At 34.8% G+C, this 16,712-nt stretch overlaps 1 protein-coding gene across 3 annotated transcripts in view; it reads left to right on the forward strand.

Annotated features, from left to right (window-relative positions):
* The window catches only part of chic (profilin chic), a 252,626-nt gene that overhangs the window by 69,103 nt on the left and 166,811 nt on the right, over positions 1-16,712 (forward strand). The window lies entirely within an intron of this gene.

A 16,712-nucleotide genomic window follows, 5' to 3' on the forward strand; every position in this document is an offset into this window, starting at 1 on the left:
GACTTACGATTAACCGATTCTTCAAATAATTTTTCTACAAAAAACATTTATTGTCTAAATCTTAATTTCTCAGACTTTCTCCAATTAAACATAACCGGATCTAACAAATGTTGCACCTTTTTAGTCGACACGCAAGCCGAGATTTCATTAATTAAAATCTCATGCATTAACAAAAATTTATCAATCAATGATAATGTAATGATATAATTAATATTACGGGAGTTACCTCAGATGTGGTTCCTACCTTGGGAACGTTCACAACAAATTTACATTTTCCAAATTTTTTTATTAAGCATACGTTGCACGTGGTGAATGACGACTTCAATATGCCGTCCGATGTAATATTAGGTAAAGACTTTTTGAAACAAAACCAATGCGAAATCAGCTATGCGACAAATAGTTTTTCTTTTTGGATAAAAGGCAAAAAACTCTCACTTCCAATCCTACATGGTACGGAAAGTGACTCTTGTGTTATTCCGCCAACATGCGAAGTTTTCAGAATTTTTGACTTAGGAAAGTCACCAGAACCACTGTTCGTGGACTCACAAGAAATAGCCGAAGGCGTCTTTACAGCAAGATGCATCATCGATACCGATAATCCGATAGTAAAAGTTATAAATACCACAAATACAATTAAATGCATAAAAAGTTGCAACATTCGTACAGAAAAACTATCTAAATATAACGTTTACAAAATCAAAAAAACAGACAATCGAAAACAAATTTTACAAAACCAAATACCCAAATATGCAAAAAGTAATTTGCTTGAGTTATGTTTAGAGTATTCGGACATTTTTGCGTTAAATAATGACAAAATGACACAAAACAACTTCTACGAACAAAAACTCCGACTTTCAGATACAACGCCAGTGTACATCAAAAATTATCGCCTTCCACACTCTCAGTGCGAAGAAATAAACAACCAAGTTAGTAAATTATTGCAAAATGATTTAATCGAAGAAAGCTTCTCAAACTATAATAGTCCACTTATAATTGTGTCAAAGAAAGATACAAACGGCGAAAAAGCGTATAGAATTTGCGTAGATTTTCGCGCAGTAAACAAAAAACTAATAGCCGACAAATTTCCGCTCGCTAGAGTAGATGATATTCTTGACAATCTTGGCCGTGCAAAATATTTTTCAACGCTTGACCTCTTCGGGTTTCCACCAAATACCTCTACACCCCGACTCACGCGACATAACCTCGTTTAGCACTGACCGTGGATCATTCATATGGAAAGTATTACCTTTTGGGTTAAACGTTGCACCTAACTCTTTTTCCAGAATGATGTCGATTGCTTTTTCAGGCATTCCCCCTAACGTAGCTTTTTTGTATGAGGATGACATTATAGTGATTGGATGTAGCGAAAAACATCACATTAAAAATCTGTCTCAATTATTCAGCACATGTAGAAAGTTTAACCTTAAATTAAATCCTAATAAATGGCATTTCCTTAGACCAGAAGTAACCTTTTTGGGTCACAAATGTTCGGCAAAGGGCGTGTTGCCAGACCCATCAAAAATCGAAGCAATTAATAAATATACAAAACCAACCGACAAAGACGCTGTGCGACGCTTTGTAGCGTTTGCGAATTATTATCGAAGGTTTATACCTAATTTTGCTTCTCTGGCAGCACCTTTAAACCGCTTGAATAGGAAAAAGGTAGACTTTATTTGGGATAGTGCTTGTGAAAACGCATTTCAATCATTAAAATCCGCTTTAATGTCATCACAGTTACTACAGTATCCTGATTTCAAAAAACAGTTCATAATTACGGTAGATGCATCCAAGGCAGGTTGTGGTGCTATATTGAGTCAGGTTCATGAAGATAACGATTTACCCATTTGTTTTGCGTCTAAATCATTCACTAAAGCGGAGCAAAAGAAACCCATTATTGAATTAGAGTTAGTAGCGATATATTTTGCGATAAAGTAATTCAGACCATATATTTATGGAACCAACTTTCTAGTAAAATCAGATCATAGACCCTTGGTTTATTTGTTTAATATGAAGGATCCGACGTCAAAATTAGCAAGGATACGTCTCGAACTAGCCGAGTACAACTTCACAATAGAGTATATCAAAGGAAAAAGTAATGTTGGTGCTGATGCACTCTCACGCATCTCATTTGATGAAATAAAGGACTCGACTAAACAAATTCTTGCGGTAAAAACACGGTCGATGTCAAAACAACAATCTGATACAAATTTACCAACTATTTCTGACGACTCAGACAATACAATACAGACAGTCTAGGTTTATGACAAATTTTCATTTACAATTTCTAATAAAATTCCACGTATTAGATGCACAATTTTCTATGATGAGAAAACTAAAATTTGAAAATTACAAATTCACGCGCATATCAAACATAAAAAATTTGTGTTTGCTGGGTTGAGCACATATGGTCAAAAAATTAAAACTCAGTTGTTGTTGTTTTCCCGACGCGTTTCGACGTTCTATTGGTAGAAAAAAGTATCAAATGTTAATATGTATATTATTCTTACATATTTAGCATTAAAGAAATCCCAAGAAGATGACGTGAGAAAAAAGAACGTCGAAACGCGTCGGGAAAACAACAACAACTGTGTTTTTATTTTTTGACCATATGTGCTCAACCCAGCAAACACAAATATCAGAAATTGATCCATATATAAATATAAAAATTTGAACTAGTTAATACTGAGATTGCTAACGAAATAACAAATCTAGACGAGTTACTTTCGAGGTTACAATCCGAAGCCGACAATCACGGTATTAATAAGATAGAATGGCCAAAAGATTTAATTAGAACAATTTAAAGATGATTTATTTTTCAAATATTGTACTATTTTAAAGTTAAAACAAAGTGGAAACAAAATATTAAAGACGTTAGAGATAATACTGACCGACCCGGTAGAGATCATAACAACGGAAGACAAAAAACTCAAAATTATGTCAATTTATCACAACAATGCCATCTCAGGTGGACATTGCGGTGTTAAAAAGCTGTACGCAAAAGTTCGTACTAAATTTTATTGGAAAAACATGACCCGAGACATTGCGAAATTTGTGAAAAATTGTCAACACTGCCTATTAAACAAAGTTAAACCAAAAACTAAAGAAAAGCTAGTGTTAACACCAACACCTTGTAACCCATTGGAAATAGTAGTCATTGATACAATAGTACCGTTGCCAGAATCGAAGTATGGTAACAGGTTCGCAGTTCCATAATTTGCGATTTAACGAAGTACTTAGTAACAGTAGCGGTTCCGGATAAAAGTGCGAAAACCAAAGCTTCTGCGGTATTCGAGTCATTTATTTTAACATATGGTCCAATGAATTCTATCAAATCCTGATCTAGGCACGGAATATAAAAATGAAGTGTTTTCAGAGCTGACAAAACTTTTAAAAATCATACATGATTTTTCCACAGCGTATCATCATGAAACGTTAGGTTAAATCGAACGAAACCATCCAGTATTTAACGAATACTTGCGCGCATATCTTAATGACACGTTGTCGGACTGGGATACTTACTTGAAGTATTTCACGTTCTTTCACAATACCACTTCGAATACAGTTTTTGATTATAAATTTACACCGTTCGAATAAGTATTCGGTAAAAAACCCATTTTACCTAGTGAACTTCAAAAAGCAAAAGTTGATCCAATTTATGATGTAGAGAATTACGCGAAAGAGTCGAAATACCGCATGCAAAAATCACATATATTGGCGCAAGAACTTTTAAGCAAACATAAAGTTCGAAATAAATTTTATTATAACAAACATGCTTGTCCGTCAAAAATTAGCGTAAATGATATGGTTCTAATACAAAAAGAACCGCGCGATAAACATGCAAGTATATATCAGGGGTCGTACGTAGTTAAAGAAATAGATGGGACGAATGTAAAAGCTTTTGATAAAGAAAAAATTAAAAACTGTTCACAAAAACCGTGTACAAAAAGTACAATAAATCTTTAGGCAACTCACATTTTATTTACAAATACAAGTTACAAATTTAGAATGGTAATATTTACATAATAACTTATTTTAAACGCATTTCTATACAATTTTAAACAAAAAAAAAAAAAAAAAAACTTGTAATGTATCAAATTTACAAATAAATATAATATGTAAACATACGACTTAGTAGCTAAAATAAAATTCCACACAAAAGCTAAACCATAAACATATGCGATTTAATGATTAATTATTTAAACCAAAAAATCTGAAATTTCAAACAAATTATATTATTTATATACATTTGCATATCAAATTATCATTATAAGTTTTGCTTCAAAAAAAAAAAAAAAAACGAAAAAAAGTCTTACCTACGTAACAAAGATAGAAACACAAATAATTATATTTACACACTTAAATCTAAGACAAACATATGTTAAACTATACACTCCAGATGAATGTTGTGTTACAACGAAAATACTATATTATAATTTATAATACTTAAAACTTTACAAAATAATCTGAGTAATGAATTGAAACTGAATACTTATACCAAAAATTGTATACATATACCATAACATATTGCAATGCAAAATTTTCAATTACATTGTACATAGACATTTAATCACCAGTAATTAAACTTTAAACAACTTCAATAACATGTATAAGTAAATTTCATTATCATTAACTGAAACTACTCTACATATTAAATAAGTTTATAAATTTTTGTATCAACTAGAAGATAAGGTGATGTATGTTTGAGTTCATAAATCAAATAATGTCAGGAAAGAAGAAGCCAGCAGAATTGATCACTCTGCCGACTTCTTTCCAAAGGAGGGTGATGTAACGGCGCCCTAAACTAAAACAAAAAAAAACTTGTAATGTATCAAATTTACAAATAAATATAAGATAAGGTGATTTATGTTTGAGTTCATAAATGTAACATTATTCAATCAAATAATGTCAGGTAAGAAGAAGCCAGCAGAATTGATCACTCTGCCGACTTCTTCTTTCCAAAGGAGGGTGATGTAACGGCGCCCTAAACTCAAACACACCACATCAAACATGCATCAGCTGTTCATGTACGAGTTGACCGAATGCAACCCAGCGCTTGGTTGGCTCGGCAATGATAATTTGCGACTTTGCTACAAGTGGTGATGCCTAAGAAGATAATTTTACAATATATATATATAATATATTAACTTATGGCCCGGGTTATTTCTAACTAATACTAGGTCACCTATACTTATTTCCTTACTGTAGCTACTTCTATCATAGTTGGTTTTTTGTTTTTTTTAGTCTCTTGGACTAATTTCCTAGCTCGTTGTTGGGCTATTTGTAATCTGTATTTTATTTCTTTATCATAGGCCTCGTACACTGGGCTTATTTTATTTTCATCTAGAAATTCATAGGTCGGGGGGTTTTTCGCGAATATAAGTTCGTAAGGACAATACCCGTGTACGGTCGATGGCGACGTATTGTAACAGTAGGGTAGAAGGGGGAGGCTTCGACATGAGGGAGGCTTCGACTTTTTCAAATTTGGTCGCCGTTATTACTGCCATTGTTCTTATTCCACGAATAAACAGTAACCAAATTGAGTGTGACGCTGTCATGAGAGCTATACAGTGCTTGTTCAACGACGATAGTATGCAGACGAGATTTTTTATTTTGGAAAAGTTTTGATGTAAAAATTGCTGATAAGTATTTGCGTGTAAAGTGTACAATATTCAATATATAACATGAGTTTTCTGCCCATTAATATTGCAATAAAACTAAGATTTATTGCTTTTAAAGACTTTTTCAATAACACTAAGATGTACTTTTGGAGCGAAAAATATGAAATAAGTGCACGGGGGAGGGTTCGACAATATGTTTTGGGAGGCTTCGACAATTGTAGAAGACAGACACTTGGTTTCAAAGCAGGATATAATACGTATATTGCCCACACCTGAACATCCACCAGGAACTTCACGCGCGCAAAGCAAGTTTATTTTTAACTTTGATTTTTCAAATTTAGATGTTCGTTAAAAGTACAGTTATAGTTTATTTTATGCTTACATTTCTTATGTTTTTGTTCGAAAAATGTATTACCGTATTGAAATAAATTACATCAAATATGAATTAAAAATCGTATTTAGAGTTTTTTCCAACATCCTTTTTTATTTTGCTGGTTAAATTGCTATATTTGATAAATGTCGAAAGCTCCCACCCAATGTCGAAGCCACCCAGATGACTGACGAAGCCTCCCTGAAAAAGGGAGGTTTCGTCATATTTTTTGTTTTTGGTTATTTGATTATAACTAAAAAAAAAACAATCAAGTGGAATATTAACCACAAATCCGAAGTGTCATAAACATACATGGCATCAGTAATTATGAAAGGAGTTATCTATTTCTCATTCTAGCTTCTCTAAAAAAATCATTTTCTCTTAACCTGTCGAAGCCTCCCCCCTCTACCCTACGCGAAATACCTGAGGTATTCATCCCAATCATCTTCGTCACTGGATATGTATGAACGTACATATTCATTAAACGTTCTGTGACTACGCTCTACAGTACCCAAAGTTTGATGATGGTATGGTGTTGAGACTTTATGCTCAATTTTTAGCAGTTTGCATAGTTCTTCGAATAAGCTATTTTTGTATTCGGTTCCCATGTCTGTTACGATTGTTTTCATGCAACCATAAGTCAGTCCATTTATCGATTTCGGTAATGGTCCGACCGTATCGATCTGTACTATATCAAAAGCCTTCGGAGGTGTCTCCGTTATTGTCATTGGTTCTTTTATATGCTTATTGACCTTATTCGTTTCCGGTTTATCATCAACAATTAGGTTGCTTGTATTTATAGTGCTACAAATTTTCTCTCCCTTTTTGAAATATTATTTGGGGGGATTGAAAACGCGCCTGACATGTCTTTTTAATTCAAATTTATTTAGCGCTTCATATATTTTGGGTTCTCTTGTGTGACTCTTCAATTTTAACATTATTTTTAATACTTTTAGTTGTTGATCTAGTTGTGACTTTCATTATTTTGCATGCTTCCACTGACATTTCTTTTAAGTTTGTTATGTTTATGCGAGACAATGCGCCCGCTATGTGGTTTTCTTTTCCGGCAATGTACTCCACTTCAAAATCATATTCCTCTAAATGGAGTCTTACTCGTGATAATTTGGATGAAAGGTTATTCATCGAGAAAAGATATGTTAAAGGGCGTTGGTCGGTTTTAATTAAAAATTGTTTTTGTTTTTTATCGGCCTATTATTAAAATTTTTTTGCCATAGACGTATAGTCTGAAGAAGGTTATGGCTCAAAGGATTGCGGCTAGTTCGTTTTCGATTGTGGCTTTATTGATTTCACCGTTTGTGAATGACCTAGAAGCGTAAGCAATTGGTAACTGTTTGCCATCGTGTTCTTGACTCAGGACTGCTCCGCAAGCATACCCACTAGCGTCTGTTGTTATGCAGAATTCTTTATTGAAGTCTGGGTATTGCAAAAGTTTTGGACTAATTAATGCTTCCTTTAGGTAGACAAAAGCTTTTTGACATTCTTCCGTCCACTCAAAGGAGACATTCTTTTTGCAAAACCCGGTTAGTTTTCTTGAGTAATCTGCGAACTTCGGTACAAATCTTCTGTAGTAATTGCAGAATGCTACGAACCTTTTAACTTCATCAGCTGTTTTTGGTGTTGAGTAGTTTTGAATTGTTTCAAATTTGCTTGGGTCGGGTAGTATTCCCTTGCTTGTACATTTATGGCCCAAATAGGTTACTTCTTGGCTGAAAAATAGACATTTATCTGGATGTAATTTTAGGTTGTACTTTCTACATGTGGAGAACACGTCTCGTAAGTTTTTTAACATGTGTTTTTCAGAGCAACCTAACACAAATAAGTCATCCATATAAAGGAACGCTTGAGAAGGTTTGAGACCTGCAAATGCTAGTGTCATCACTCTTTGGAATGAATTTGGTGCTACTTTCCATCCATAAGGTAGTCTTTTAAATCTGTATGTGCCATTTTCGGCTGTGAATGAGGTTATATCCCTGGAATCTGGGTGTAATTCTATTTGATGAAAACCTTACATAAGATCTAGGCATGAAAAATATTTTGCTCTTCCAAGTTGGTCTAAAATATCATCAATTCTTGGAAGTGGGAATTTATCCGCTGCTAATTTTTTGTTTACTTGTCTGTAGTCAACTACCAATCTCCATCTTTTTTCTGTGTTGCCTGGTAGTGATTTGTTAGGTACCAGTAAAATTGGACTATTGTACTCTGAGATTGAGGGTTCTATAATGTCATCCTCGTTCAACTTATCAACCTGTTTGCTTATTTTCCCTTTTTGTGTCTCGGGCAATCTATAGTTTTTTATGTAGACTGGTGTGTCATCTTTCATGTGTAGTTTTTGTTTGTTAAAACTTATTAGAGGAAATTGGTTCTGTCTCTAGTGCAAATATGTCTAAGAACTCTGGGCATAATGATGTTAATTGAGAATTGACAAAGTTTGGGAAATTTTTGGTTAATCTTTTTTAATTTTTCTGTGTCATTACTCTGTTTATTGTGTGTGCTTGTTTCAATTAGTGTGTAGTTATCTAAATTTGCAGTATTAATTTTGTAAATTTAAATGGTTGCGTTTTTATTTGTTGTGTTAATAATTCTGACGAAATTTTGATCTTTATTTGTGATTGTGTTTGCTATAAAAATGCCTTCAGATAATTGTTGATGGGATATGAAGATGTTTTTACTATCAGTGTTTACTGTTACTTGTCTAATGACTTCAGATCTAGCAGGGATGGTAATTATTTGACGGACAGATTATTTGTTAGGTGCATTGTTATTGTTTGTGGAAAATCATATGGTCTAGGATTAGTTTATCTTCTGTTTTGCCATAATCTAGAATGCAATTATATTTTTTAATAAAGTATTATCCTATCATTTCATCGCATGGTATTGGGAAGTCGTCTTCTACGACGTGAAATTTATGATAAATTAGAAGGTCATCACCTTTTAATTCCGCTTTGACTGTGCCTATTGTGCTGGTGATACCTTGACCTATGCCCTTTAAATCTATTATTTGTGTTGGATTTATTTTTGTATGATTCAATTCTTTTTTATGATTGAAATATCTGCTCCCGTGTCTACTAGGAGGTTTGAAACTGAGTTATTTAGAGTCGTTTTAGTGGATATGTAGCTATTTAAGTGTAGGTTTAATACACATATTTTTCTGCTTATTGCTCTTGAAGTGGAGTCTGCTGGTTTTCCTGGTGCGTACAATTGCGTACGTTACGTGTCTGGCTATAATTCCTATTTCCATTTTTTGTTGCAACCCTTTGGTTATTATTATTTGGTCTTGTGGTATTGTTATTGTTATACCTTGGTTGTGGTCTGAATCTTCTGCCTCTATAACTTCCGTAGTTGTTATTTCGATAACCTCCACGGAAATTACTTCGATATTGATTTTGTTGTCGTATATTTAAAATTGTGTTCGAGATGCCTGTGATTTCCGTGCAGCTGTTTGTGAACTTTGAAATTGCATCGTTCATCGTTGTGAAAGTTCCTGCTTGCATGATCATTTTCACTTTCTAGTTGGAGCATTCTTACACATCGCTTTGACTGCTGCTTGGGTTGCATATCTGGTTGCCAAGTCTGGGTTTAATCCATCCGAGATATATGCTCCCTCCAATGACCTAGTTATCTTTTCTATCTCCGCAGTGTATTGGTTTGCTGTTTTACTGCGTTGTTGGATATTTAGGAGTTTTGCGGTCAAAACCTCCACTGATTCGCCTTTATTGCATTTCTCAATTTTAATTTTATTTGTGCAATTGTACTTTCGTTGCTAATAAAATTTCTTGCCGTGCCTTTTAGCTTGGTCTTTATCATGGTTATAGCTAAGGTTTCATGATTATCCTTGATTTGGTCGAGGATATCAAGGACATCTAAGAAACTATGCAAATTTTCAGGCGTGCCATCAAACTCTGGTAGCACTGATGACGCGGTTTTGATGAATTCTACTATGGTTTGTGTTATTGTGATATTAATGAGTGGGATATCCAGTGGTTTGTTTTCTTCCACTGAAGAAGTGCTGGTGATGGGATGCGGTTTCGGGAAATCAACCCGAAATTTTTCCTCTACTGTAGTTGGTATAGTTATTTCTATGTTGTATCTGGCTAAAGAGAATACTAATTTGTCACGTACGTGGTAAAATAATTGGTAAGCTTCTGTTTGGTGTTCTTTAGTGAGTATATTATTTACCGTTTTGATTACTTGTCCTATTTTATTTAGGGCTTCTACGATCGTGTTTAAATGTTTTACTATGGTTTATGGTTTTATCGTGGTGTTTTTATTTATGCATTTGTATGCTTTTTCTGCCTTAATTTTTTCTTCAGATAACGCTTCATAGATTTGTTCCCATTTGTTCATTTCTATCTTGGGGAAACATCAGTGAGAAAAAAAATTCTAAATTTAAAGGGTTTTTAAAAGGAAAAAATTTTATTTTCATTTGTAATGAGAATTTTCTCTATATTTATTTTTTTTATTTCTTAAGTCTAATTTTTCTTTTTGTTTCTTCTATACTTTGGGCTTCAAAAAAATGTTTCCATTTTCAGGCTGGATTTATGCCACTTTCCAAGGAAATGTTTAGAGATTTTTTTTTTTTGACAAATTACTTGAAAATTTTTCTCACATTTAAGGAGTTGTATGAGGCATGACATTTTTAATATTTAATAATTTTTTTAACGTGCAAATCCTATTGATGATAAAAAAATCTTAATCAAAAACTTTCGTTTTTGCTAATGGTTTAGCGTCCATAAAGGCCGCTAAATTTATTTCTATATTGTACGTACTTTTTCTAAGACATTTTTATTTAATTGTTGCTTCTCCAGCTTGTTATTCACGTCCAATGCTGGGATCGTGTGGTATATATTTCACTTCACCTGTTATTCACGCCTAATATTGGGATCCTGGTCTGTATATTCCACTTCACCTGCTATTCACGCCTAATGCTTTTATCCTGGGGTGTATATTCCACTTCAGCGCCGCGCTCCTTCCTCTGTTAATTTAAGCTGTATAATTTTTTGTGTTGTCCTTTTGCTGGCCTTGTCTGCAAGTATGACCCTTCGCTCGATTTTTGAGCGTGGAAATCAAGATTTCTTAAAAAGGAAATTTGGTCCTTTTGCCTTATTGGCAGAATTTAATGAATTTACTTTTTGTTTAAATTTTGGAGGAGACAGCTAGATTTTTAGCAGTTTTGCCAATTTTAAATCTAGTCTGGCAGGATCGCCATGTAATGATTGGTTTAGAAAAAGGAAAGTGTTGTTGATACGCTGATGGTTAGCGTTACAAAGCAATTGTCTTTTATTTAAAATTGTCTTCCCTTTTATACAAATTTGTCTAGTCTACACATACATAATTACACTAACACTAATAAATTGCATTCTTAATATTTACATACTGAGTCAGCATATTAGTTCCATTTATATTTACCAATTCTAACTGTGAATATTTTGGCAGGCGTATTGACGAGTTGTCATTGACTCTTGGTCACGCTATTAGCGGGCTCGTCAATATGCCAGTGTATTGTAACTAGATACGGGTATTGCCGTCGGCATTAGTGAGTGATGTTGAACTCCCGCTGTGTGGGGTAAATGAAATGTATTTGGGTCAATATTGTAATGTGCATACTATATGGGTGGTCTGCATAGACAGTATTAGGGTATTAGAATATGATGAATAATAGTGCAAACATATTGACATAAATGGGTATCATGCATAATACCACACTATGGACCACGTTTCTAAATCAAATCTGTGATACTTCGACTCAGAGCTCGAAGCGTTTTTGGAGAAATATGAGATGAAATGTGTTATCTTCCTGACGTTGCAGCAAAACTGCACCGAAACCAATACTACTGGCATCACAGTGTAATTCAGTCTCCTTTGCCGGGTTGTAGATGGCCAAAACAAGGCTCTTAACTAGTCTAGACTTCAGTTCCAAAAACGCTTCATGGGATCTATTTTCATAATCGAATTTTGTATTTTTATTAATAAGTTTTGTAGGGGTTTAGCAAGCACGATTGTATCTGCTTCATTCGGCTCAATACCGATTTCAGAAGTTCCGCATGTTCCTCAGAGCTTTCAGTGACAAAACCATATCATCATTATTAACATGCAGTCTTTTGATGGAATAATAATAAGAGCAAAAGAGAGTATTTATTTATATACATGAAATGATAATGAGATATTATATGTATGTACATAGAAGTGTTTCAAAAATATGTGTAGTCATGTTGCTAAGAAATGTATAAGAGAACGTTGACAGAGATGTTGTACACTTGTTAACAAAATATATTCAACATTCCCACCTTGTGTTAACATCGGAAACTGAACATATTACATTGATTATTACATTAAGGAATGACAAAAAGTTAATAAAAATATGTTTACTACTTAAGCAAGCTCTTTAGGAACTAAGCCTAATAAAGACCGTAAATATAGGAACCTTTTCTTGGGTAACGCTTTTGTACAAATGTCGGCAATTAATTCGTGTGTTGAGATGTACTCCAAAGCAAAGCAACCGCCTTCAAACTTTTCTCTTATGAAATGATACCGCACATATATGTGTTTGGTGCTTTTATGAAACTCAGGATTTTTCACAAGGCGTGTAGCACTTTGGTTATCCACAAGCAATGTAGCAGGACAGCTGCTTTTGTTTAGCAATTCCATAAATAATAGCTGCACCCATACCAACTCTTTCACTGCTTCTGAAGCCGCGATATATTCTGACCCTGTAGTCGACAAAGATAAACATTTTTGTGTGCGCTGAACCAAGTTATAGCGCTGCCATTAAACAAAATGGTTGTTCCCGATGTAGACCTTCGAGTATCGACATCTCCTCCATAGTCAGCATCGCTGTAGCATTTCAAACATTGTTTATCGCTATTCGTGTATAAAATTCCCAAATGCATTGTGCCTTTCAAATATTTTAGTATTCGTTTCAAAGCCTTTTCGTGGACTATTGTAGGTTTCTCAAGATATCTGCTAGCATTGCCAATCGCGAAAGATATGTATGGCCTAGTTCCAACAGCAAGATACATTAAGCTACCTACCACTTGCTGATATGGAAACACACTCAGTTCCGATTCCTCAAACTTACTCATTACTTGGTTCGGATCACTTGACACTGCAACTGTATTACAATCTGCGCTGTCGTATCTTTGCAAAACTTTTCGTAAGTATGCAGATTGATGAACGAAGATCGAGCTTCAAGCTTTTCAATTTCAAACCCTAGGAAGCAGCCCACATTCATTGTTCTAATTTAAAATTGTTTTTGCAAATACGCGATAACTTCAGATATTTTTACTATATTATCGCCAACAACAATGCCATCATCAACATTGACTGCTAAGATCACTGTGCCTCCTTCATGGCTCACGAATACCCAACGATCTGCCTCACTTGCCTTAAATCCGAAGTTTTTAACGAAGTTCTTAAACTTTTCACTCCAACATCTGGAAGCTTGCTTTAGTTCATACATACTCTTCTGCAATTTACAAACACTACCGCTATTGTCGTCAAACCCGATAGGTTGTTGCATAAAAACATTTTCGTTAAGCTCGCCGTTTAAAAAGGCTGACTTCACATCAAACTGCTTCATGCACATGCTTCTGCTAGCTGCAATGCTAAAAATCACACGTAGTGATGTAAAGCGAACAACTGGAATAAATGTCTGTAATTAATCTTTTCCATACTCTTGATTGAAACCACGTACAACTAATCAACTAATCTAGCTTTATAGCGTTCAATTGAATCATCTGGGTTGCGTTTAATTTTGAAAACCCATTTATTGTCAATTACCGTATGGTCCTTCGGCGCATCGACTAAAGTCAATGTTTCGTTTTGGCACAGTGCGTTGTATTCATCTTTCATGGCGCGTAGCCAATTTTCTCTATCTGAAGATTTTATTGCTTGCTCGTATGTTGTAGGTTCCCCCGTAATCGTTAGCATAGCTATTGCCATTGAAGCATTTTGTTCTACTCGGCTACGCAAGCGGGAACTTACTATGTTTCTTGGATCAATATGACTTTGTGTTCTCTCCGTTGCGTTGCTTGAAATATTATTCGTCTCTTTATTTTGGCATTGTTTCGATGTTGCTTCTAAATCGTCTTCGGTGAAAGTTACCGTTGCCGGTTGTTCAGTAGGAAATTGTACATCTCGCGCTACAGACACATTATTAGCTTCATCTAAAACGCGATAACCTTTGTGATTGTTGTCATAACCCTCAAAAATACATTTCTTCGATTTTGCCGAAAGCTTTGTGCGCTTTTGTTTTGGTATGTGCACATACACTTCAGACCCAAAAATACGAAAGTTATCAACCTGTGGCTGCTTACCGAACGAGAGCTCGTACGGAGTTTTTTTCTTACTGTGCTAGTGCCCGTACGATTTAGAATGAATACAGCTGTCTGCACTGCCCATAACCGTTGACCCAGACCTTTAGCGTGTAACATCGATCGGACCGACTACATTATTGTTCGATTTTCTCGTTCGGTGGCTCCATTTTGCTCTGGCGTATATGGCACTGACCGGCGATGATGAATACCATTGTATTGAACCAACTTCTTCATCTCTTCATTGATGAACTCCGTTCCATTGTCGGTTTGCAAATAATAATTATAATAATATAATAATAATAATACCCAACGGATTAATACCCTCCAAAGCCCGCCCAACCGACGCGAGGGGCGCATCCGCATGACGCGCGGATTTATTTTTGCCCAGTTGTTGTTAGGCGGAGGTTTGTTAATCGTTGAGATCTAAAACTGCTCAGCTACAGAATAAAAATCATCAACTGAGTATTATAAATAACAGTTAGAAATTATGCATATACTACATTGTTAAGTAAGTGAACTTTTTAGTACGTAAAATTTTTTAATTTTTTTTTATTTTTATTACGAGTTAAGATAGGATAGGACAGTTTTCTTTGTGGTAAAAAGTGAATCCGTTATATCAAATGAACTAGAGAGTGTTGATTCATTTCATTGTTGTTCATTTAATTCGAAATTAGTTCTACACTGCCTCAAAAGAAGAGGTTTGTAATGTCTTGACACTCGTAATGGGACGTTAAAGTTTACTTCGTTTAAGAGAAATCAATCCATTCAGTAGTTTAGCCATAAATATTACGCCTAGCATTTCTCTACGACTTGCAAGAATTGGAAGATTGATAAGCTTCAATCGACTAGTATAATGGGGAAGATTATACGCAGAATCCCACTGAAAATTTCTTAAAGGGAAAAGTAGAAATTGCTTTTGTACTGATTCAAGTCTATCTGCATGAACGCGATAATTAGGATTCCAGACTATTGATCCGTATTCTAGTATTGGTCTAACTAAAGTGTTGAAAAGTGCTTTAGTTACATAAGGGTCACTAAATTCTTTGGACCACCGTTTCACGAATGAAAGAACACCTCTAGCCTTATTGACAGTACCATTAATATGAAGGTTGAAACTAAGTTTAGTATATATCGTGACTCCCAAGTCCACAAAATAGTTTACTGATAGAAGAGAAAAATTATTGATTACATAAGAGGCTGCTGGCAAAGATCTCTGAGAGAGGGACATGAGTTTACATTTATTGAGGTTAAGCGGCATTGAATTCACGTTGCACCAGGTAACTAGGCAGTTTAAATCCGCTTGAAGCAAGGGACGTTCTTCGATAGACCCATATAACCTAAAAAGTTTTACATCATCGGCATACATTAAGATTTTGGAATATTTTATTGTGGTACCAATATCATTAATAAATAGCAAGAACAGAATTGGACCTAGATGACTGTCCTGTGGGACGCCAGAGGGAACATCAATGGCATTAGAAAAAGTTTTTTCCAAGCAGAAGGAAAAATTCAACGTTTTAGGGACAGATTGAATAAATCAGTTAGGGGCTGATAAATGTGTTCAGCGCATTTTTTAAGAAAGCAAGTGGGAATTAAATCAGAAGCGTACTTGTAAGATTCCTTCAAAGACGTTAAATATGAAAAAAACTTCATGAGGAGATATTGCTGGAATATTAACTGTGTTAAGTGAGTTAAGTTGAAATGGATATTCATTTGAAAAAGAGTTAAGTTCAGCGGAATAGTTGGACTTGAAAAATTGTGCAAAGAAATTAGCAATATCTTGGTCGCCGCTAGACAAATCTTCCTGGTATTTTAAAGCATACGGAGACCCTTTAACCCTTCGTTTAGAGCTCACGAAACCATAGAAGGCTTTCGGGTTGCAAGTTATTTTCCTTTTCATCTTGCAGTTGTATGTATATTATATGTATATTTATGACGCAAAATAGAGTACTGCAAGTAATCGGAGTGAGAGCCCGACCTTTTGAATAATTTGAAGAAGCGCGATTTTCTGTTTTTAAGGACCTCAGCTCTTTTGTGACTGTTTTTCTGGACTGGTTCGGTAGACACACGTTTTCGCTTAGGTACGTGTTTTTCCAAAATACCTTAAATGATGGTATAAAAGTCAGAGACATTTTGGTCTATATCTCCACCGTATTTTGACCAAGCCACTGTAGATAAGGTTTGATTAAATTTTCTAAAATTAGCCTTTGCAACGTCAAATCTGAAACTAGAGTCGTATTTAGATACAGCGCTACTCAGAGAATTTGTTTCGAATTCGTATGCTATTTCCATAGAAGGATGGTAAGGGTCTTCAGGTACAATTAGAGGTTCACCTCGGCTAAGAGTACATTTTGATGTATCGTCAACAAATACCAAATCAAGGGTCCTCCC

The sequence above is a fragment of the Eurosta solidaginis genome, chromosome 2 (assembly GCF_040869045.1).
Source record: "Eurosta solidaginis isolate ZX-2024a chromosome 2, ASM4086904v1, whole genome shotgun sequence".
Classification (NCBI taxonomy): domain Eukaryota; kingdom Metazoa; phylum Arthropoda; class Insecta; order Diptera; family Tephritidae; genus Eurosta; species Eurosta solidaginis.